The 25,624-nt window shown below is 34.1% G+C and overlaps 1 pseudogene; it reads left to right on the plus strand.

Annotated features, from left to right (window-relative positions):
• Nucleotides 1–4: 4 nt before the first annotated feature.
• On the plus strand, nt 5–24,657 carry LOC149513543 (DNA-directed RNA polymerase V subunit 7 pseudogene; annotated as a pseudogene).
• The last annotated feature ends 967 nt before the right edge of the window (nt 24,658–25,624 follow it).

Raw genomic sequence — 25,624 nt, forward strand, 5'->3', positions numbered from 1 at the left:
GGCCATGGCGGTAAAGTTCAAAGTTTCTAAGCGGAAATGGTACTCAGCTGTGAGATGGTCCAAAAGGTTGTGGTCTGGAGGGGATGTTAACCTTAAACTGTATTTTGCTTATTTGCATCTTGTTTCTCCTATGTATTTATTCGGCTATGAAATTTCTGACTTTCAACTTTCTTTTGCTTCTTTCCTTGGGCAATAATACGTGTTTGACACAAATATATTCATTTTTTATTATATTTGGAGTATATATTCATATACGATGAATCTATTGAACACAAGAAAAAAAATAAAGAGGCATGGTAATATGGCTATTAGTATTGAAGGATGTAATTTCGTCAAATCAAGCTGATGCATTGTGAAATTTAATTCGATTAGATTCGAAAATTTGGGGTTTAAAATTTGATTTGATTTCGATCGAATTTTTTTTCATGTTTAAGTACAGCTCATAATTTAATTATGTCACTTGAGTTTGGCTCGGTAGACTAGATTAAGTTAAGTACAATGTTAAATACATTAAACACTATTTTTATCATTTGTTTATATATATTAAATATATTAAAAATAAAAGTCTAATTAGGCTCTTGAATCTCTTTACTAGAATATTAAGCTATTCAAAGTAGGCTTGATTTATTATTCGTGTAATTCGAATTTAAACTTGATTTGATAGTAAACAAGTTGAATCGAATGGTTCACGAATAGCTTGATTTGTTTACTCTTATAACATTGTTCTTAAATCAAAGCTTAAAAGATTTATACACATGTTTGAGAGAAAGAAAAAGAAAAGGAATGGCATACTAAATTAAAATAAATTTTTGGACTCAGTTTTAACTTAGTATATTTTTTAAATTTGCTTTGTCTTGTTTAAATCACGACACAATAACAATGATAAAAGAAATTTTTGTTTTTATTTATTTTTTTGGGACATTATGAAAATACAAATCATTTTAATTATCTTATTCTCGTATACTAATTTTTTCTTTTTTTTTCTTTTCACTTGGGCAATTAAATTATTAAAAATGAATTTATTTCAAAATTTTTTAAAGTTCAAATCGTATATTTTTCGTATCAAACATAAAGAAAAAGTAATCGAAAAAAGTATTCTTCTTTAAAAATGAAAAAGTAAAACATTAGCCTAAAACTAAAAGCCAAATGACGAACGTTTTTTTGGTTATAAACTTTTGTCACATGATTTGTGAGTGAAACTTTCGTTCTAGCAATTTTGCTGGTTTAAACTAGTTTTCATTTGTAGTTTAAAATGTATTATTTTCAACAAGATTTTGTTTGACCGGCTTGTATTGAATAAGATCATAGAAAAGATTTTGAAGGGGATTTTCTTTCTTTTATCATTTCTGAAATGGTTGGTTATTACAACTTATTGATTTTTCTATACTTGTCATAACATATAAATCCGAAAATCTATAGCTAGATTTTACTAATGAATGGAGTCGCTACCAATCTTTTTTATTTAGGTGTGATTGACCACCTAAGGAATTTATTCTTTTAAAAAGCTCCTAAGCTTGACTAAGGGTTCCTAAAGGAATAAGTTCGAGTCTACTAACTAGAACAGAGTTTGGAAGTCGGTTACATGTAGGGAAGGTTATAGCACCCCTCCATACCCATCCAAAGGATGGTATCATATTATTTTGAATTTATCCTATGGTCTTGAGTCTAATGATTTCAAATTTTAAGTTAAATATTGGAAATAATTTTTAAGATTCTCCATCAATCTGATAAAACTCTTAAAAAATACTTCCTCACCTCAAGAGTATTCAAGAATCCCATTTGATTTCTTGAAGAGGCTCCATCGTCGGAAAAAAGGTTTATTTATTTTTTATTATTATTATCATATTTTGTTGAAAATAAATCTAATTATTCCACCATTTGGGCTAAATTAGAAATATTTTCTCTTTTTTTTTTTATTTTTTCTTGGAAAGAAAATAATATGACAATTATTTTTATTGAAATTTCATCTAAATTATTCTACCATTTAGGCCAAATTTAGAGAAATTTCTCACCTAGAGATTTATTAGAAATTTACCATTTGAAATTTCTAAGAATCTCATTCTTCAATAATTATCACATATTTTCAACCAAAAATCTTTTGCTTGGAAAAAGAATACATTTACTTTTATTGAAACTTTCATCTAAATTATTTCACTATTTGGGATAAATTTAGAGAAAATTTCTCACTTAGAGATTTCTTAGGAATTTACCATTTGAAATGTCTAAGAATCTCATCATTGGGTAATTGGTATTTAATTCCTACAATTTTTATATTTATTTATTTATTATTATTATTTTTTGTTTGAAAATAAATATTAATTATTGTTGTTGAAACTTTATCTAAATTATTACACCATTTGGGCCAAATTTAGACAAATTTTTCACCTAGGAATTTTATAGAAATTTACCATTTAAAAATTCTATAAATTCTATCATTGGATAAATAATATTTATTCTTAAAATTTTATTTTTATTATTATTATTTTTCTAAATTTAATCATGCAAAAAAAACATATAAAAATAAATAAATAAAATACTAAAAAATACCAAAAACGGCTCGACTACAAACTCAAAAAGAGGCTACAACAGCGCGGTTCGGGGCAAGCGGCTCGGCCCGGTGCGACTAAGGGTTTGGCTGGCACGTGGGTTAGAAACGGGTTCACGCTCAAGTCAGGTCACCTGATGGCAAAATGCGCGGATCCTCAGGGATAATGAAGGTCAAAATGACGTCGTTTTGTAGGGGATATAAAAGGCCGAGTTCAGTTTTTTTTCCTCAGATCCCTCATCGCCGCTCTTTCTTCCCTTTCTTTTCTCTCTTTCTCTCTTTGGCACCCCAAGAACACCGATTGAATTTCTCCGGATTCTAAAAAATTTGGTCGAAATCTAGGTTTTTGTTGAAAGTTCACCGAAAAGTTCAATGGTTTCTGGAGATGTTACGCCGAAAACTGGGCAGCTGGACGAAAAACTGGGGATATTGTCAAAAAATTCAATTGGTGCTAGAAAAGTAACCGAAAAATTCAACCGGTATCAAAAAATTTCGTCAGAATCTGGAAATTTTCTAGAAAATTTTCAAAAAAAAAATGCCAAAAATTCGAAAAAAAATTCCTAATAATCCTAGGATTCCCGTAGCCCCTCTAAATACTTTTTGCCCACTTCTGCTTTCTATTTACCCTATTTTTGTGTTTCTCTCTTTGTTTTTCTCTTTTCCTTTCTGTTCAATGTGTCAATTTATAGGGAAAATTAGAGGAATTCTAGTTCAATTGTGAATCCTCCTCAGATCATCACAAAACAGATTCAATCTACGTATAGTTCTACCACCCTAACCACAACTAAATTTACTTATTTATTTATTTATTTTTGAATTATCAGAATATTTATTATCATCTAATACCAAAAAATTAATCTAAAAAAAAAAGAACATAAAATAAAAAAATCTAGAAGAAAAACAAATAAATATATTAGCATGAATAAATAATTAAGCCCAAATCTTTGGGCTTGACTGACCTCATTGGACCAGGCCCAATTGATTCAGGCCTAGACCAAATTGAGTGTCTACAACTGCCCCTCTTTGCGCATTTCCTGTGCAACAAGAATTGTGCAAAGACATAAACACCCCACTTATACTGACACATTCATTTTTTTTTCTAAAACAGACACTAAAATTTGCTAAATGACTCAAAACTCTTCTAAGCAAAGATTCACAATTTCAACTTTGAAAAAGTAAACAAGGCTCCTCTAATCAGAGGATCAATGACTTTGGAAAAATAAATAAAGCTCATCTAAAGAGAGGCTCAATGACTTTGGAAAATAAATAAAGCTCCTCTAAACAAAGGCTTAACGACTTTGAGAAAAATAAATAAAGCTCCTCTAATCAGAGGCTCAACAACTTTTGAAAAAATAAACAAAGCTCATCTAATTAAAGGCTCAACAACTTTTGAAAAATAAACAAAACTCCTTTAATCAGAGGCTCAATAACTTTAAAAAAAAAATAAACAAAGCTCCTCTAATCAGAGACTCAACAACTTTTGAAAATAAATAAAGCTTCTCTAAGTAGAGGCTCAACGACTATGAAGAAAATAAACAAAGCTTCTCTAACCAGAGGCTCAATGACTTTTGAAAAATAAATTGCTCCTTTAAACAGAGGCACCACAACTTTGAAAAATAAATGCTCCTCTAAACAGAGGCACCACAACTTTGGAAAATAAATGCTCCTTGACAATCATGTCCAAAGGAGTTATAGATCGTGTTTGAAGGAATTTTGTAATGGAAACTCAAAGATTCACAATTTGAGTTCAACATTCAAAGGTTCAGATTTGCAAGAACCTTTCAACTTTGCAAGAATTTACTGAAATTTGATTCTCAAAATTTCAATTTCATAAAAATTCAAATTTGCAAGATCTCAAGATTCACATTTGCATCTTCCAAGACTTGCATCTAACATTTAAAGATCATCATTTAACTTGAATATTCACATCCAAAAGTTCAAGGCTTTTCACTCGAATTCAAAGGTACGCATTTGGCAAACTTGGGATTCATATCCAAAAAGTCTAAAGCTTTTTGTTTGAATTTTAGAGATTCACATCTAAAAGTTCAAAGCTTCTCATTTGAGTTCAGAGGCTCACATGCAATAAAACTTAGAGTTTCACATCTAAGTTCAAAGGTTCTCACTTAAAAATTTAGAGATTCATATCCAAAAGTGGAGTTTGAAGCTTTGAATTTTGGAGATTCACATCCAAAAGTTTGAAGATTCACATTCGACGAACTTTAGGGCTTCACACCTCAAAGATTCTCATTTTGAAACCCAAAGATTCTCATTTGAGTTTGAAGATTGACAAATTTTGGACTTCACACCTCAAATATTCTTATTTTGAAACTCAAAGATTCTCCTTAGAGAACTCAAAAATTCTCATCAAAATATTCACAATTTGTTTTTCAAGTGACTCAAAAATTTGCATCAATGAATGTCATGACCAAAGATGCAAATGCCTTCTTAATGATGCAAATGCAACAACCTAGATTCTCATAGTGCCATGCATGTCCGAACAAAGTTTTAATTCATCAAATTATGTGCATGTACTATTTAAACAACGATGCTTACATGATGCATGTAATGCGGACATATGAAATCCTAAAAAACTATGGTAATATGGCTCTCAAGACTCCATCATTTTGAGCCTTTTAGCAATAGCCATCTTAGAATAAATTCTATCTTCTATCACTTGGTTATCACTCATAAGCTTCTTAGTACAAATTTCATCCTTCATCACCTGATCATCGTTCATAGGTTTCTCAGTATTTTTAAAGAAAATTTCATCTTCCATCACTTGATCATTGTTCATGGGCTTTTCAGCACCAATTTCACCCATTGCCCCATACTTTTTCATCACAACTCACAGGTTATGTTGACCAATTTATCCCCATATTCATTACTTGGACATACCATTTTTTAAAAAAATTTACCTCTTTTTCATTTTATTGACCAATCCATCATCATATTCCCTATTTGGTCACACCATGTGTCTTCTCAATTCATCCTATTATCCTGGATTTCTTTTCAAAGGAATACAAGAATCTTTTAAGCACATTGTCATTCATTCATCATCATTTCAAATCATGGCAAATATAATGCACTCATATATTTTCTTGATTTATTCTGGAGATGTAACAATAAGGAAACACAAGGTGATTTAAGAGAAAGGTAATCAATGAAGGATGAGTTTGGTGCAAAACAAACAAGGAAAGAAACAAATTGGATACATGTCATTGGGATGAATGGTATATCCAAACAATGAATATCCAGATAATTCTGAACATTAATTTAGGATTCTTTTTCAAAAACTCATTCCATTGACTATCAAAATCATTTTGAGCTCATTAAACTTCGCCCAAGCTTTGAGGGATCTTCATATGTCTTTGATCTTTCTTTCACGTGAATCGTTTGTCCAACTCTCAACTTAGAGAATTTTCTACTCAAATCGCCCTTTCGGGTTTTCAACTTGAGTTTCCCTTTTTCATCTTTTTTTCATTTTCTTTTTTTTTTCTTTTTTTTTTTCTTATTTTTCATTTTTTTCATTTTCATTTTTTCTTTTTTTTTCATCCATTTTCCCATTTTTTTCCTCTTTCCAATTTTCATCATTTTTCATCCATTGTTGATATCTCTCACACATTAATCTCTAGAGCAATATATCATGATTCTATTACTTTATCATAAGCATGCTTTCGCCTAACATATGATCATTCAATTCGAGCATTCACATTTGATCCAAATGGACTTTTTAAGGTTGTAATGTAGGCCATGGTGAGGGATCAAAAAAAGATTAAATAGGCTCAAAACATGTGTTTAAAGGTTTCAATACTTTTTACCCCATTATTTCAATACTTTTTCTTTTTTATTTTCATCGATCTCATTCTTCACAAAATGATTCCCCTTATTTTACCCCAAATCATGTATGACATTTATTTTATTTTTTATTTTTTTCTTTGTTTTACTTTTTTATTTCTTTTCTTTCTATCTTTGAAACCTTTTATGATTTTTTTTACCTCTTTTTTTCAAAAGAAAAAAATGTCCCACAATGTAGAAGGTGATCCTTGGTTAGGGTTCTTTAGAAAAGGAAATCATAATAGGCTCAAAGGGGTAGCAATGAATGGTTTTTCGATTGGTAAAAGAAATATGGCCATTTTTCATCTCAAATGTGAATGCTTTCCTTGAATATCATCTATTAAGCAAAAATAAGCTCATGGATTTGTATAGAAGGTTACACATCTTCAAGATATATTAATTTCATATCTGTTAGTAGCTGGCTTTCTTTGCTCAAATAGTCTCCTCAAATTAATGTGAATGAGTTCTCAAAATTAAATCTCAGAATTATTGTTATCATTGTCTAAACATTCATCATTCAAAATTTGAGAATAGGAATTGAGAGTTATGAAAGGTAACAGAGTATGTAATAATGGTTGAATGAAAGAGAAAATGTAATGAAATGCATTAACTTGCCTTTATTAAAATGATAACAAATGAAATCCTATTGCCTTAAAGAAATCCTAACATTACTTTAAAGGAATCCTAAAACGATAAGAAACTTTCAACCAGCCTTGTCATCATTCTCCAAAATTGTGTCCTTGTGCAATCAAGTGGAGGATCTTTATTATATTGCCCTTTGATTCATTGTAACTCTTCAAGCCTTTTTGAATTAGCATGTTCTTGATTCTCATTCAAAGCATTGACATTATGATTAGGCAATGGATTGCCACTAATATTAGGTATTGTTGCTCTTCTTTGATCAAAACTTACCATTCCATCCTTGATTAACCATTGCACTTTATGTTTTAGAGCAATGTAATTTTCAGTGGAATAGCCAACAATTTCATAGTGGTAGTCATAGTGAGTTGCAAGATCATACCACTTAGGATAGGGTAGCTTAAGTGACTCTACACGGTTGGGGCAATCAAGTGGCTGTTATAAAGCTCATGATATAACTCCATATAAGTGATAGAGATTAGATCAAATATGAGTTTTTTTCAAGTAATTCGTTGCTCTCGTGAACCACTTGCTAGGCTAACAGGATGCATTTGGGATATTGTAGGAGTTTGAATGTTAAGAATGTATGTTGGAGCTTGGGGGCTAAACATGGGCTAGTATGTGGATGAATAAGGTGGTTGTGGAGCTAGTTGGCATGGATAAGATGAGGCATTGTTCACAGCAGGATAGTATGGAGAGTAATCTTGGGGTGAATAGGGTTGATATCCCTTGAATTATTTGTCAAAGTTCACAATTTGAGCTTTAGTCTTTTTTCTCTCTGATGCCTTCTTGGTTTCTCCTCCTTCCAACTGGCCATTTTTAATGGTATTCTCAATGATTTCACCTGAGATCACCATGTCAGCGAAATTTTTTATTGTATTCTTTATCATCTTTTCATAATAGGAAGATTTTAAAGTGCTGATAAATAGTACAGCGGTCTCTTTTTCAGTTAGAGAAGGCTGTACTTGAGAAGCAATATCCCTCCACCTCTGACCGTATTCCTTAAAAGACTTATTTGCCTTTTTCTCCAGGTACTGTAAAGATAAATGATCATGAGCCAAATCCATAATATGCTAATATTGATTGATAAAGTCATGGGCCATATCGCTCCAAGAATGGATGCAAGTTCTATCCAACTGAACATACCATCTAGTAGCAGAGCCCATAAGGCTATCTTGAAAAACATCCATTAGTAATTTTTTATTATGGGCATGGGCTGCCATCTTCTGATAGTACATGGTGATATAAGTTTTTGGGCACTTTGTACCATCATATTTCTCAAATTCTGGTACTTTGAACTTTGGTTGAATAACCATATTTGAGACTAAGCACAACCCAGTAGCATCAATAAAACCATAAAACCCAATTCCTTCTATAGCCCGTAACCTTTGTTCAATCATACTAATCTTCAAATCTTCTTGAGATTCCATTTTTGTCTTTTTCTTTTCTTTTTCTTTCATGTCATCTAGATCAGGAACTTGAATTGGTTCTACTGTCTTTTCAGTAAAGATAGGATTCACATAACTATGATAATGCCATGGATTGGAGGCTGATGGCATTCCAAGATATGTAGGATATGTGAATTGTTGTGGTGGAACCTCTTATGTAGACTGGGCTTGAAGTGGACCAAAACCAGGAGGATATAGAGGGTTAGTCACTTCTTATGATGTAGGGCCCTGTTGGCTTGTGTTTTCTTCTACTCATTTCCTCTTGTTTAACTTGTTGAGAGCATTCAGAATTTTACTCAACTCATTTTCAATCTTTTCCTGTGCTTTTTCCAATTTTTCAAATCGGTGCGAATTTTCTTGCTCTATTTGTCTGGCTCTAGCTCTAGTGTTGTATGATGAGTGAGATTTCTACTGGATGGAGCTATCCTTAAACCTTGAGTACCATAATTGTATGATTATTAGAAATTATGAATTCTATGTATGATATGCAAATGTATGCATGAAATATACTAATATTTGCCACATCACCAATATTGATAAAAGAAATCTCCATTTGAAACTTTATTAAATAAAACTTCAAAATTACATCCTAATAAAGTCAAAGCCATATTCAAAAATCCTAAACATCATTCCTTATTTCTAATGCTTTCTTATAAACTTCCTAGCTTGTTCGTAATGATTTTATGCATCATCTAAGAAATCAAGTAATTGTCGCCTATGGACTCCTACTGGTTGTACCATAGCCTTTAAATTTTCCACTTTTTCTTCCATTTCTAATGCTTTATTTGTAGCAATACATATCTGATCAAACAAATGCCTTAGATGCCTTTGTTTTTCTGTGCACATGTCTTTCCATAGCTCACTCTATTGAGCTTGTCTCCTGCATTCATCAGTCAAGGCTTCTACTTGTGCTATGTGTCGCTTCACTATCTCTTGTAGCATTTGGCTCTGTCTATGTGCTTTAGCAGTGGCCTTTTGTTCTTCCTCCATTCTCATTTTTAACAATTCATTTTCTTTTAAAAGTCGGGCAAGCTCAAGTGTGACTGATGAATGTGTCATGTCTAGATCATTAAATAAGGCTCTCCACTAATCTTTTTGCTCTGTCAAGCTCTGAATTTTTAGTTCTTGAAGCTCCAAACTCTCTTTCATTTCTTACTTCAATCACTTATTTTCTTGTTTCAACTCGTCTTTTTCAGAGTTGTTTCCACTTTAATCAAAGGATCTTGAAGAACGAATTTTTAGGAATGCCCTAATTATTCACTAGGAAGCACAATGTCCTTTCTCCTCCTCACATGCCATACACTATATTCTAAGGTGATGTCGTAAGTAAACCTCCCTTGGTTAACCCTGGTGGTTTGCTTCCATGTTTTTTTTATCTTTTCAATCACTCTATATACCCCTTTATCAACGAATGAGAACTCCTACTGGTTGAGTCCATATGTTTCTGGAATTAATTGCTCATATCCGGATTATCTTCTTACCAAAGTTAGGGCATAAGTAATAGCACCCCATAGACCTAATAAGAATATCTACGACTGATCTTCACAACTGCATAATGCTGTATCATGATGCATCCAATGTGCTATCCATACTATCCCTTGACTATCAAGGGTTTGTCATAACGTCTAGATCCGGGGATCTATCGCTAGACATTGACTTAAGGGAGTCGCCACCAATCTTTTTTATCTAGGTGCGATTGGCCACCTAAGGAATCTGTCCTTTTAAGGAACACCTAAGTTTAAGGGTCCCTAAAAGAATAGGTTCGGGTCTGCTAACCAGAACAGAGTTCGGGAGTTCGGTTACGTGTGAGGAAGGTTATAGCACCCTCACAACGCCCATCAAAAGATGGTACCAGCTTAAACTTGTGTTATCCAAAAACCTTAAAATTTTACCAAGTAATTAATTATTGAAAATTATTCTCAATTGACTCTAATACTTTTAGCAGAAAATTGAGAAAATTCCCTCACCTCAGGAGTATGCAAGAAGAACTACTGTTTCACTTGCAGAGGCTCCATCGTCGGATTATTTAAAGAAAAATCAAGATCAACCAATTAATTATCGAAAATTATTCTCAATTGACTCTAATACTTTTAGCAGAAAATTGAGAAAATTCCCTCACCTCAGGAGTATGCAAGAAAAACTACTGTTTCACTTGCAGAGGCTCCATCGTCGGATTATTTAAAGAAAAATCAAGATCAACCAATTAATTAATTATCGAAAATTATTCTCAATTGACTCTAATACTTTTAGCAGAAAATTGAGAAAATTCCCTCACCTCAGGAGTATGCAAGAAAAACTACTGTTTTTACTTGTAGAGGCTCCGTCGTCGGATTAATTAAAGAAAAAAAAAATCAAGATCAAAATCAAAGTCAAAAAAAAAAAAAAAAAAAAAAAAAAACTTGGAGCGGCTCGGATCGCGGCTCAGCTCGGTTCGGCTTCGCTCGGAGGGGCTGAAGCGCGCGGGTCAGAAAGCGGGTCGACGCTTCGGGTCGGGTCGGGTTCGGCAAAACGCGCGGATCCTCTTATTAACTTAAAGCCAAAACGACGTCGTTTTGGGAGGGTATAAAAGGCACCTTCCTCCGTTTTTCAGCAGACCGTTCCTCCCCTCTCTCTCTCTTCTCCCTTCTTCTCTGCCTTCTCTCTAGAATTTGAAGAACGCCGGTGCCGGATTCTGGAAATTTCACCGGAATCTGGGAATTTCGTCGGAAATTGGCCGGAAGTTGGCCGGATGGTCGCCGGTTTCTGGGATTCTTCGCCGGAAACTGGGTCTGTCGCCGAAAACTTCAAAGTTCGCCGGAATTTTCGTCGGAAAATTCAAAATTCACCGGAATTTTCGCCGGAATCTGGAAATTTCTGGGAAATTTCCAGAAAATTTTTTCGTCAAATTTTTCTAAAAAATTTTTCTCACTACCAGAACACTCCTAAACTTTTCCTTAGCTCTCTAAACACCCCTATTCCCTCAATCAGTAGCTTTTGCTTCTGTTTTCTGTCTCTTGGTTCTGTTCCAGGGGGTCCCTTTTATAGGGGTTGATCAGGAGTTTCTGATCAATCCCAACTCCTCCTTGGACGGGGATTCAATCTTTGAATCCAATTGGACTCTTTAGATTGAATCCCCACTCCCAGTAGGATTCTTCAGCTTCAATCTCAACCTTCCAAAAAAAATCAAATAAATATAAAAAAATAATAGATAATCAGAACAGATAAAAAATAGATATATTATAGGATAAATAAAAATATAACAGATATATAATTAGATAAATAAAAATACAACAATAAATAAAATATAAAAATAATAATAAAAAAAAATAATAATAATAAATATATAACTATATAAATAATATACATATAAATCTATTCTAAATAAAAAATAAATAAATACAGATATACATATATTAATAATAATAAATATAAAAATACAAAAGAAAAGAAAAAAAAAAGAAAAGGAAAAAAAATAATAATACAGGATTGAATTGGGCCTTACCCATTTGGGCCGGGCCCAATTGATCTGGGCCCGGACCCAATTGGGTGTCTACAGCTGCCCCTCTTTGCACATTTTCTGTGAAACAGAAATTGCGCAAAGACGTAGACACCCAATCAAGACTCAACTCAACATTTTTATTTTTATTTTTATTTTTTTGATTTTTTTTGTTTTTTTGTTTTTTTTTTTTGTTTTTTTGTTTTTTTTTTGTTTTTTTGTTTTTTTTTGTTTTTTTTTTTTTTGCCGAAGCTCCTCTAAACAGAGACTCAACGACTTTTGAAAGTAAATTGCTCCTCTAAACAGAGGCAACGGACTTTGGAAAGTAAATTGCTCCTCTCAACAGAGGCACCATGACTTTGGAAAGTAAATTGCTCCTCTAAACAGAGGCAACGGACTTTGAAAGTAAATTGCTCCTCTCAACAGAGGTACCACGACTTTGGAAAAATAAATTGCTCCTCTCAACAGAGGCACCACGACTTTGAAAAGTAAATTGCTTCTCTCAACAGAGGCACCACGACTTTGAAAAGTAAATTGCTCCTCTCAACAGAGGCACCACGACTTTGAAAAGTAAATTGCTCCTCTCAACAGAGGCACCACGACTTTGAAAAGTAAATTGCTCCTCTAAACAGAGGCAACGAACTTTGAAAAGTAAATTGCTCCTCTAAACAGAGGCAACGGACTTTGAAAGTAAATTGCTCCTCTCAACAGAAGTACCACGACTTTGGAAAGTAAATTGCTCCTCTAAACAGAGGTACCACGACTTTGAAAAAATAAATTGCTCCTCTCAACAGAGGTACCACGACTTTGGAAAAATAAATTGCTCCTCTCAACAGAGGCACCACGACTTTGAAAAGTAAATTGCTCCTCTCAACAGAGGCACCACGACTTTGAAAAGTAAATTGCTCCTCTAAACAGAGGCAACGAACTTTGAAAAGTAAATTGCTCCTCTAAACAGAGGCAACGGACTTTGAAAGTAAATTGCTCCTCTCAACAGAGGTACCACGACTTTGAAAAAATAAATTGCTCCTCTAAACAGAGGCAACGAACTTTGGAAAAGTAAATTGCTCCTCTAAGCAGAGGCAACGAACTTTGGGAAATTAAATTGCTCCTCTAAACAGAGGCACTACGACTTTGGAAAGTAAAATTGCTCCTCTAAACAGAGGCAACGAACTTTGGAAAAGTAAATTGCTCCTCTAAGCAGAGGCAACGAACTTTGGGAAATTAAATTGCTCCTCTAAACAGAGGCAACGAACTTTGGGAAATTAAATTGCTCCTCTAAACAGAGGCACTACGACTTTGGAAAGTAAAATTGCTCCTCTAAACAGAGGCACCACGACTTTGAAAAGTAAATTGCTCCTCTAAACAGAGGCAACGAACTTTGAAAAAGTAAATTGCTCCTCTAAGCAGAGGCAACAGAACTTTGAGAAAGTAAATTGCTCCTTGACAATCATGTCCAAAGGAGTTGAAAGTTGTGTTTGAAGGGATTTTCAGGAGATCATGCCCAAAGGTCTTATAAATCAACCCTGATACCCAAAAGGCATCCTATTTCAAGGATTAGGGACTTACCTGACAAGCTTTTTCTTTTTCAATTTTGCAGAATATCTTCATATCTGTCTTCTCCATGTGGGATGTTGGAACACCCTTGCTTCTTGAATTTATACACTATACTTTCCTGAAAGTAGTGTATGCTGTGCAAATGCATGAATTTCAATGCATGGTATGCAAATGTTGGTCAATCAATTCCTGTTCAATGTATGGTACTCAAATTTCTCAAGCTCTTTTCTTAGGCATCAAGCCCTTTGATTCTTCAGAGATCCAATCACACTGCTCTTCTAAGATCGAACCAGTGTAGCTCTCAATTATCACATTCTTCTTTGTTCAGTTTCTCAATACTTTGGAATAAGCTTCATCAATCGATCATCACTTGACCATTATTCAATGAATTTCTCAGCACTAACAAATTTCAAAACAAGTTTCATTCACCATCACTGGGTCATTGTCTCAACCTTAACCATTCCAAAACAAACTCTGTCCACTAATTGTTCTCATCATTCAATCATAACTTGCAAGTCATATCGATCAATTCATCCTTGTACTCACCACTTTTCAAAATTTGCCCCATCATATTTTCCATTTGGTCACATCATATATCTTTTCAAATCATCAGCTCCTTTAGGTTTCTACCATTTCTTCATCATCTTAGATTTCTTTTCAAATGAATACAAGACTCTTTTAAGCACATATTCATTCATTCATTATCATTTCAAATCTTGACAAATATAATGTAATCAAACATTTTCTCAATTCATTCTGGGGGTGTAACAATAAGAGGAACACAAGGTGAATTATGGTCAAGATAATCAATGAAGATCTGTTTTGGTACAAAGCAAATGAAAAAGGAAACAAATTGGATACATGTCATTGGAATGGACGGTATGTCCAAATGATGAAAATTCAGACAATTCTCAACATTAATCTAAGATTCTTTTTCAAAAACTCATTCCATTTACTGTTGAAGTCAACTTGAGCTTGGCAAACTTTGCCCCAGTCTTTGAAGGATCTTCAGATTTCTTCTATTTATGTGGGCCATTTGACCTGGATCTCTTTTTTTTTTTTTTTTTTTTTCAAAATCACCCTTTCGGGTTTTCAATTTGAATATCTTTTTTTCATTTTCTCATTTTTTTCTTTTTTTTTTTCCTTTTTTTTTCCTTTTTTTTTTTTTCATCTTCTTTTTTCTCATTTTTCATCTATTGTTGATATCTTTCATACATCCAACTTTAGAGCACTGTTCCATTGCTTCCTCATAAGCATGCCTTCGCCCAACATATGATCATTCAAATTGAGTATTCACACTTGATCTAAATGGACTTTTCAAGGTTGTAATGTAGGCCAAGGTGAAGGGTCATAAAAAAATGGATATAATAGGCTCAAAACATGTATTAAAGAGGTTCAAAATCGAAGGATCATTTGATGTAGCTTGGCATTTTGCCCCCACATCATTTCACCACTTTTTTCTTTCCTCACACAAAGGATTCTCATTACTTTGCCCCAAGTCATGTGTGGCACGTATCTTTTCTTTCTCTTTCCATCTTTGAGACCTTTTGTGGTGTTTTTTCCTTTTTTTTTTTTTTTTTTTTTTTTGAGATCTTTGTGATTTTTTTCAAAAATTACCCCCCAGTGTAGAGGGTGATCCTTGGTTGGGGTTCTTCAGAAAAAAAATGATAGGCTCAAAGGGGTAACAATAAATGGTTTTTCCAATGGTAAAAGAAAGATGGCCATTCTTCATCTCAATTGTGAATACTTTTCTTGAATATCATCTATTGAACAAAGCTCATGATCCTGTATGAAGGATTGTACATCTTCAAGACATATCTCTTTCACCTCTGGTAATGGCTTACCCTCTTTATTTTTTGCTCAAATCATCTCCTCTGTGAATGAGTTCTCAAAATTAAATCTCAGAATTACTGTTATCATTGTCTAAATATTCATCATCTGAAATGAAAGGTAACAGGGCATGGAATAATGGTCAAGTAAAAGAGAAAATGTAATGAAATGCATTAACTTGCCCTTATTAAAATGATAACAAGTGAAGTCATATTGCAAAAAAGAAATCTGACATTACTTGAAAAGAAATCTTAAAATGAAAAAAAAAACTTCAACCCGCCTTATTAAAAATTAGCCCCCTATATGATCAGGTGAAGAAATCCCCATTGACATCTTGCCCCTCAATTCATTGTGACTCTCCAGATCCTTTCTGTTCTTGACTTTCACTCAGAACGCTAACATTGGATGTTGTTGCTTTTCCTTGATCAAAACTTACCATTCCATCATTGATCAACCGTTGCACCTTATACTTTAAAGCAGTGCAATTTTCAGTAGAATGGCCAGTAATTCCATAGTGATAGTCGCAGTGGGCTGTAGGATCATACCACTTTGGGTAGGGTGGTTTAAGTGGCTCCACATGGTTGGGGGCAATCAAATGGCTATTATAAAGCTCTTGATATAACTCTGTATAAGTCATAGGGATTGGATCAAATACAGGTTTTTCTCGAGTAGTCCGTTGTTCTCGCGAGCCACTGGTTGGGTTAGTAGGGCGGATTTGGGTTCTTACAGGAGCTTGAATGTTAAGGCGGTAAGTGGATGAATAAGATGGTTGTGGAGCTAGCTGGTATGGGTAGGATGAGGCATTGTTCACAGTGGAATAGTATGGAGAGTAACCTTGGGATGGATAGGGTTGATAACCCCTGAATTGTTGTCTATCAAAGCTCACAGCTTGAGCTTCAGCTTCTTTCTTTTCTGATGCCTTCTTGGTTTCTCCTCCTTTCAACTTGCCATTTTTTATGGCACTTTCAATAATTTCTCCAGAGATCACCATGTCAGCAAAATTCTTAGTTGCATTCCCTATCATCTTTTCATAATAGGGAGGTTTCAAAGTGCTAACAAACAGCACTGTGGTCTCTTTTTCTGTCAGAGGAGGTTGTACCTGTGAAGCTATATCTCTCCATCTCTGGGCGTACTCTTTAAAAGACTCGTTTAACTTTTTTTCCAGATTCTGCAAAGACAAACGATCAGGAGCCAAATCGATAATGTGTCGATATTGACTGATGAAGTCATGTGCCATATCACTCCAAGAGCGAATACGAGTCCTATCCAACTGAACATACCATCTGGCGGCAGAGCCAGTAAGACTGTCCTGGAAAACATGCATCAAGAGGTTTTCATCATGTGCATGAGCTGCCATCTTTCTGCAATACATGGTGATGTGGGTTTTGGGGCACTTTGTACCGTCATATTTTTCAAATTTCGGTACTTTAAACTTATAGGGGATAACCACATCAGGAACTAGGCAGAGCCCTGCAGCATCAACTGACCCATAAAAGCTAAATCCTTCCACAGCCCTTAGCCTTTGCTCTAGCATGCTAATCTTAGAACTTTCTTCTGCTTCCACCTTCATTTTTTCCTTCTCCTTCTCTTTTAAGTCATCTAGATCAGGAATTGGATCTGCTGCCTTTTCAGTGAAGACAGGATTTACATAGCTGTTATACTGTCCTGTGTTGAAAGCTGATGGCATTCCAGGATATGTGAAATGTTATGGCGGGGCCTCTTGAGTAGACTGGGCTTGAGGTGGGCCAAAACCCGGAGGGTACAGAGGGTCAGCCATTTCTTGTAATGAGGGAATTTGCTGGCTTGTACTTTCTTCAACTCTTTTTCCTTTATTCATGTTATTAAGAGCCTCCAGAATCTTGCTTAGTTCACTTTCAATCTTCTCTTGAGCTTTTTCCAGCTTTTCAAATCTATGGGAACTTTCCTCCTCCATTTGCCTTGCTCTAGATCTTGTGTTGTATGGATGAGCAGGGTTTTTGCTAGATGGAGCTATTCTGGGACCTTGAGTACCATACTCATGATCAGAAATGTTATGCTATGCCTTATGTATGGTGCTTTGATACACAAATGAAATGTACATTTTTTTGAATGAAATCTAGTATGAAATGGGTGCAAATGATTGTGTTAAAACATGGTCATGAAAGTAATGTGGATGCAGACAAACAACATAGTTAGTTTCATGAATGAAATGAAAGTGATACTGATACATAGTGTTACATATGATAAAAATAATACACAAAGTTAAGCAATCAAAATGATTAGATAAACACCCTTTTTGTGTCCTAATTTCAGGGCATATCTATCATTGGGTAAAAAGGGCTCTATCCTAGGTGTAGGCACTCTTAAGGTTCACTACATGCAGTTTTAAGGTCAGAGTCTAAAGGTCCTCAAATTGTTCCTTACATCCTTGTCCATCACAGACTAGTAAGGCACCCTAATCCTCACCCATTATAGGCTACAAGCGGAAAAGGTTCAATTTGAGTGGGAGTATTTCGCTAGCCACTACGGAGGCATTAGACCTCACGAAAGCAATAGGTACTTTACTCCCTCCTAGAGGGACAGAGCTCGGGTGTAGAGCTCATGTTATGCACATGCACATGAATGACATAATTAACAAAGCAAATACACATGAATGAATAATAACACATATATACAAAAAAGGTTCAATTTTATTAGGCCTTTGGATAACACAAATTATTTGCTGGCCTGACTCTCAAGGTCCCCAGTGGAGTCGCCAAGCTGTCATAACGTCTAGATCCGGGGATCTATCGCTAGACATTGACTTAAGGGAGTCGCCACCAATCTTTTTTATCTAGGTGCGATTGGCCACCTAAGGAATCTGTCCTTTTAAGGAACACCTAAGTTTAAGGGTCCCTAAAAGAATAGGTTCGGGTCTGCTAACCAGAACAGAGTTCGGGAGTTCGGTTACGTGTGAGGAAGGTTATAGCACCCTCACAACGCCCATCAAAAGATGGTACCAGCTTAAACTTGTGTTATCCAAAAACCTTAAAATTTTACCAAGTAATTAATTATTGAAAATTATTCTCAATTGACTCTAATACTTTTAGCAGAAAATTGAGAAAATTCCCTCACCTCGGGAGTATGCAAGAAGAACTACTGTTTCACTTGCAGAGGCTCCATCGTCGGATTATTTAAAGAAAAATCAAGATCAACCAATTAATTATCGAAAATTATTCTCAATTGACTCTAATACTTTTAGCAGAAAATTGAGAAAATTCCCTCACCTCAGGAGTATGCAAGAAAAACTACTGTTTCACTTGCAGAGGCTCCATCGTCGGATTATTTAAAGAAAAATCAAGATCAACCAATTAATTAATTATCGAAAATTATTCTCAATTGACTCTAATACTTTTAGCAGAAAATTGAGAAAATTCCCTCACCTCAGGAGTATGCAAGAAAAACTACTGTTTTTACTTGTAGAGGCTCCGTCGTCGGATTAATTAAAGAAAAAAAAATCAAGATCAAAATCAAAGTCAAAAGTCAAAAAAAAAAAAAAAAAAAACCTGGAGCGGCTCGGATCGCGGCTCGGCTCGGTTCGGCTCGGCTCGGAGGGGCTGAAGCGCGCGGGTCAGAAAGCGGGTCGACGCTTCGGGTCGGGTCGGGTTCGGCAAAACGCGCGGATCCTCTTATTAACTTAAAGCCAAAACGACGTCGTTTTGGGAGGGTATAAAAGGCACCTTCCTCCGTTTTTCAGCAGACCGTTCCTCCCCTCTCTCTCTTCTCCCTTCTTCTCTGCCTTCTCTCTAGAATTTGAAGAACGCCGGTGCCGGATTCTGGAAATTTCGTCGGAATCTGGGAATTTCGCCAGAAATTGGCCGGAAGTTGGCCGGATGGTCGTCGGTTTCTGGGATTCTTCGCCGGAAACTGGGTCTGTCGTCGAAAACTTCAAAGTTCGCCGGAATTTTCGCCGGAAAATTCAAAATTCACCAGAATTTTCGCCGGAATCTGGAAATTTCCCAGAAATTTCCAGAAAATTTTTTCGTCAAATTTTTCTAAAAAATTTTTCTCACTGCCAGAACACTCCTAAACTTTTCCTTAGCTCTCTAAACACCCCTATTCTCTCAATCAGTAGCTTTTGCTTCTGTTTTCTGTCTCTTGGTTCTGTTCCAGGGGGGTCCCTTTTATAGGGGTTGATCAGGAGTTTCTGATCAATCCCAACTGCTCCTTGGACGGGGATTCAATCTTTGAATCCAATTGGACTCTTTAGATTGAATCCCCACTCCCAGTAGGATTCTTCAGCTTCAATCTCAACCTTCCAAAAAAAATGAAATAAATATAAAAAAATAATAGATAATCAGAACAGATAAAAAATAGATATATTATAGGATAAATAAAAATATAACAGATATATAATTAGATAAATAAAAATACAACAATAAATAAAATATAAAAATAATAATAATAAAAAAAAATAATAATAATAAATATATAACTATATAAATAATATACATATAAATCTATTCTAAATAAAAAATAAATAAATACAGATATACATATATTAATAATAATAAATATAAAAATACAAAAGAAAAGAAAAAAAAAGAAAAGGAAAAAAAAAATAATACAGGATTGAATTGGGCCTTACCCATTTGGGCCAGGCCCAATTGATCTGGGCCCGGACCCAATTGGGTGTCTACATGGTTCAAAAGTAGGAAACCCATTCTTCTTTTGACTTTGCTTGCCATGTGGTATAACAAAACTCCTTAATGGGGATGCTGGAATGAAGATATGGTTTGTGGAACTGACTTTCTTTGCATTCAATGTGACTATTTATCCATACATAAAGTAACTATAGACATCAATTAAATCGCCCTTTACTAGTTCTAAGGCAAAAGTTTAGAGAATGAATGGTTTCTGCCAGAATAGTTGGTGCTGCATTGACTTCATATGCTAACTGATCCATAAAATCTATCATTGCGACATCAACATACCCAATGACTTTTGGAAAGATCACCAGTCCATATAAAGCTATAGCCATAGCCACTAACCCCTAATCATCATCTATATGTCCCTAAATGAAATCTCGTAGAAAACTTCATAAAATAGCCTTACTTTCACCTTTTATCTTGACACATGCATCGACTTGAGGTAGGCTAAGTCTAAGCATTTGCACTAGCTTTTTACGATAGCCCACCTTATTGGACCAATAAATCTTATCTGGGTTTGGTAAATCGAAGCGAAGTAGGACCATATACTCTTCAATTGTAGGCACCATGTCTACTTTATTGAAAATTAAACATTTATAAGAAGGATCCCAAAACTGAACGATGGCTCTAATCAAATTATCATCCACTTTTACTTGGAGTAGTGATGCTATGTCTTCATATTTATTCTCAAATGCCTCCTACCTTATTCTACTTGTGCATCCCCAGACACTGCTTAAATCAGCTAGATCATTTTGTTGTAGCTCGAGATGAATTCTCTCAGGCAATGATGAGATAAAATACTTAGACAAGCAATCTCCATGTTTTCTTTGACCTTCCTCTGACTTGATTTTCAATTGATGAGCAGACTCATAGTGGATTGATGTAGACTTTAATTGCATTTGGCTTTGCATGGATGTAAGTGGGAGATCTGATTTATCAATGGCAAATATTTCCTATATAAGAATAATGTAAATGATAGTGTTAAACATGGTCATGAAAATTATGCATAGAATGAAATGATATGGAAATGGTGCACAAAATCAAGCAAATAAAATGGTTAGATAACAAACTGTTCCTTCCTGTGTCCTAATTTTGGGTTATATCTATTGATGGGTAAGAAGGGTTCTATCTTAAATTGGTCTCTTAGGGGTGAACTACATGTAGAGTTAGGAGATTTTGACCACTAAAAGGTTTCCAAATTGTTCCTTACATCATTGTCCATCATAGACTAGTAAGGCAATCCAATCCTCACTTATCACAGGCTACCAACGGAAATTATTCAATTTGAGTGGGAGTATTTCGCTAGCCATTGCAGAGATTATCATCTCACGAGAGCATAGGTACTTTACTCCCTCCTAAGAGAGACAGAGCTCAGGTATAGACCTCATGTAATGTAAATGCATGTGATAGTGTGTGTGAAGGAAAACATAGGTTTCATGCCCTAAAAATAAAATACAAGACAAAAAAAGTTAATAAACAAATAATTACAATGTAAAACCATTAAACCGAATAATAGGTTAAATTCAAAAATTATTGCTTGACTCTTTATAGAATCCCCAATGGAGTCGCCAAACTGTCATAACATATATATCCGAAAATCTATAGCTAGATTTAATAAATGAATGGAGTTGCCACCAATCTTTTTTATCTAGGAGTAATTGGCCACCTAAGGAATCTATTCCTTTAAGGAGCTCCTAAGCTTGACTAAGGGTCCCTAAAAGAATAGGTTCGAGTCTATTAACCAGAACAAGGTTCGAGAGTTAGTTACATGTAAGGAAGGTTATAGCACCCTCACATGCCTATCCGAAGGATGGTACCATATTATTTTGAATTTATCCTATGGTCTTGAGGCTAATGATTTCAAATTTTAAGTTAAATATTGAAAACAATTTTTAAGATACTCTATCAATTTGGTAGAACTCTTAAAAAATACTTCCTCACCTCAAAAGTATTCAAGAATCCCATTTGATTTATTGAAAAGGCTCCGTCGTTGAAAAAAAGGTTTATTTATTATATTTATTTATTATCATTTTTTTGTTGAAAATAAATCTAATTATCCACCATTTGGGCCAAATTAGAAATATTTTCTCTTTTTTTTTTTAATTTTTTCTTGGAAAGAAAATAATATGACAATTATTTTTATTGAAATTTCATCTAAATTATTCCACCACTTAGGCCAAATTTAGAGAAATTTCTCACCTAGAGATTTCTTAGGAATTTACCATTTGAAATGTCTAAGAATCTCATTATTGGGTAATTTGTATTTAATTCCCACATTTTTTATATTTTTTTCCTTTATTATTATTATTATTTGTTTGAAAATAAATATTAATTATTGTTATTAAAACTTTATCTAAATTATTCCACAATTTGAGCCAAATTTAGACAAATTTCTCACCTAGGAATTTTATAGAAATTTACCATTTGAAATTTCTATAAATTCTATCATTGGATAAATAATATTTATTCTCAAAATTTTATTTTTATTTTTATTTTTTTTTCTAAATTTAATCATGCAAAAAAAACATATAAAAATATTAATTATTGTTATTAAAACTTTATCTAAATTATTCCACCATTTGGGTCAAATTTAGACAAAATTTCTCACCTAAGAATTTTATAAAAATTTACCATTTGAAATTTCTATAAATTCTATCATTGGATAAATAATATTTATTCCCAAAATTTTATTTTTATTTTTATTTTTTTTCTAAATTTAATCATGCAAAAAAAACATATAAAAATAAATAAATAAATAAATAAATTACTAAAAAAATACCAAAAATGGCTCAACTGGAATAGCTCGGGACAGCTCGGCTACGACTCAAAAAAAGGTTGGAATAATGTGACTCAGGGCACGCTGCTTGGCTCGGCACGACTAAAAGTTTGGCTGGCACGCAGGTCAAAAATGGGTTCACGCTCGGGTCAGGTCGCCCGATGGCAAAACGCGTGGATCTTCAAGGATTATGAAGGTCAAAACAACATTGTTTTGTAAGGGGCATAAAAGGCTTAGTTCAGTTCTTTTTCCTCATATCCCTCATCCCCGCTCTTTCTTTTCCCTTTTTTTTTCTCTCTCTCTGGCACCCCAAGAATACCGGTTGAATTCACCAGATTCTAGAAAATTTGGCCAAAATTTGGGTTTTTATTGGAAGTTCACCGAAAAGTTCGACAGTTTCTGGAGATGTTATGCCGAAAACTGGGTAGCTGGCTGAAAACTGGGGATATCACCAAAAAATTCAACTAGTGTCGAAAAAGTAGTCAAAAAATTCAATTGGTGCCAAAAAATTTCGTTGGAATCTAGAAATTTTCCAAAAAGTTTCTAGAAAAAAATGCCAAAATTTTGAAAAAAAATTCCTAACAATCCTAGGATTCTTGTAGCCTCTCTAAACACTTTTTGCCCACTTTTGCTTTTTGTTTACCCTATTTTTTTGTGTCTTCTTTCTATTTTCTCTTTTCCTTTCTGTTCAGTGTGTCAATTTATAGGGAAAATTAGAGGAATTCTAGTTCGATTGTGAATCCTCCATAGATCATCACAAACAGATTCAATCCATGTACAATTCTACCACCCTAATCACAGCTGAATTTACTTATTTTTTATTTATTTTTTAATTATCCTAATCTTTATCATCATCTAAAAATTAATCTGAAAAAGAAGAAAATAAAATAAAATAATCTAGAAGAAAAACAAATAAATATATCAACATGAAGGATTAGTCAAGCCCAAATCTTTGGGCTTGACTAATCCCATTGGACTAGGCCCAATTGATCTGGGCCTGGACTAGATTGGGTGTCTACAATTCTGTTCTTGAAGGAAATGCCATATTTTTCTTTATTGTTTGGATTGTTGAAATTTGGTTTTAACATACTTGATATTGGGATAGGACTAAATCAATTTTTGAGTTCTTCAAGATTAATATACTGTTTCTTTTAACTCTAAGGACATTCGTTTAAATGCGAATTGCCTTTTCTTTTCTTTTTTTTTTACATCTCCTTGTTGATTGCAGTTGCAGAATATTTCTCAACGTGCAGTTGCCATGGAATGTCATAATTCCTGCTAACAGCTTGGATGCCAAAGTCTTGATGCTCCAAAAGGCTATAGTGGTCCACCTTTTGGATGAATTTGCTCGAAAGAAAGCCACCAAGGATCTTGGATATTTCATGGCTGTAACAATTCTGGAGAGCATTGGAGAGTGCAGAGTTAGACAGGAACATAAGGGATGTGCTTTTCTCTGTTGTCTTCAGTGGAATCACTTTCAAGATGTTCAGAGGAGAGATTTTGGAAGGAGTTGTACACAAGGAACTAAAACATGGAGTTTTCTTGAAGTGTGGACCAATCCAAAACATCTATTTATCTCACGTAAAAATGCTCGACTATCATTATGTGCCTGGAGAGAACGCTATCTTCATGAATGACAAGCACTCAAAGATTGAGAAGGATGTTGTCATCCGATTTATTGTGATCGGAACAAAGTGGATGGAAGCGGAGAGGGAATTTCAGGCATTGGTAAGTTTGAAAGGTGACTACTTAGGACCAGTTTCCTAAATACAACTTTTGTTTCATCTTTGTATGATTCGGATGTTCTTGGTACTGCTTTCTTAGGAAGTAGTTGACAGTATGGGTGTTGGATGTTGAACAATTCTAGTTGTTGTAAATTCGATTGGACAAAGATGTTGAATTCTAGAGCTTACTTATGATGTTAGCTTTGTATAACTTGGTTCGGTTAAATCGACTTTTGGTTTTTGAAGTTTTTTAAAACTGAATTGAATCGACCAACTGAACAATTATCTCTCCCCTTGTCAAGTCTAGCTTTCCATTTCTGAAGGGTTTTTGTTTCAATGGATGGAGCAGTAGCTAAAGAAGTAGTTTGAAAGGATAACAATTACTAAGGCAAGGACTAGTTTGAAGCAATGCAAGAATGAGAAAGAAGAAAACTTGGTACATAGAAGAGATCATACCATTATTAGATTGATCGAGAAAGCTTTGTTGCACACATAGCTATATATGTAAGCTGTGAATATAAAGTAGTAAAGGTAAATATATTCATTCATTTAAAATCAAAATCAAATTGGTTTCACATTTCTACATTTGTTATAGAGAAGAATTAATGGAAGTAATTGCTATGCTTTAGTTAATTGTTTGTAGAATCCATTTTATTTCTCATGTTTTAGTACTTCTGCTTCTAAGATCATTCTTTGTTTCTCAATCCAACTTCTTTCTATATTTAGTTAATTCAATTTGGATAGCAATCAATAAATAAAATTTTAATAATTTTTTTAAAGAACATTAATATTTTCATTTTACAATAATAATTATAATAATATATGTCGTAACGGTTTTATGTCCCCCCGACGAATTTGGAAATGAAATAAAAAAAAAAACGGAGTCGCCACCAATCTTTTTTTTGGCTAGGTGCGATTGGCGACCTATTAAAACATATCCTTTTAAAAAAAATTTAAAATTAATTAAAATTTATTAAAAAAATAATTTTATGGTTTGCGAAACAGTCTAAGTTCAGGAGTCGATTACGCGTGGGGAAGGATTAGCACCCCCACAGCGCCCGTTAAAAACGGTACCAATTAACAACGTGTTATCCTTTGATTTTGATAAAAATAGTCCAATTTTTTGTGT

Source organism: Durio zibethinus, chromosome 19 (assembly GCF_047325235.1).
Source record: "Durio zibethinus cultivar Kanyao isolate XHJ-2024 chromosome 19, ASM4732523v1, whole genome shotgun sequence".
NCBI lineage: Eukaryota > Viridiplantae > Streptophyta > Magnoliopsida > Malvales > Malvaceae > Durio > Durio zibethinus.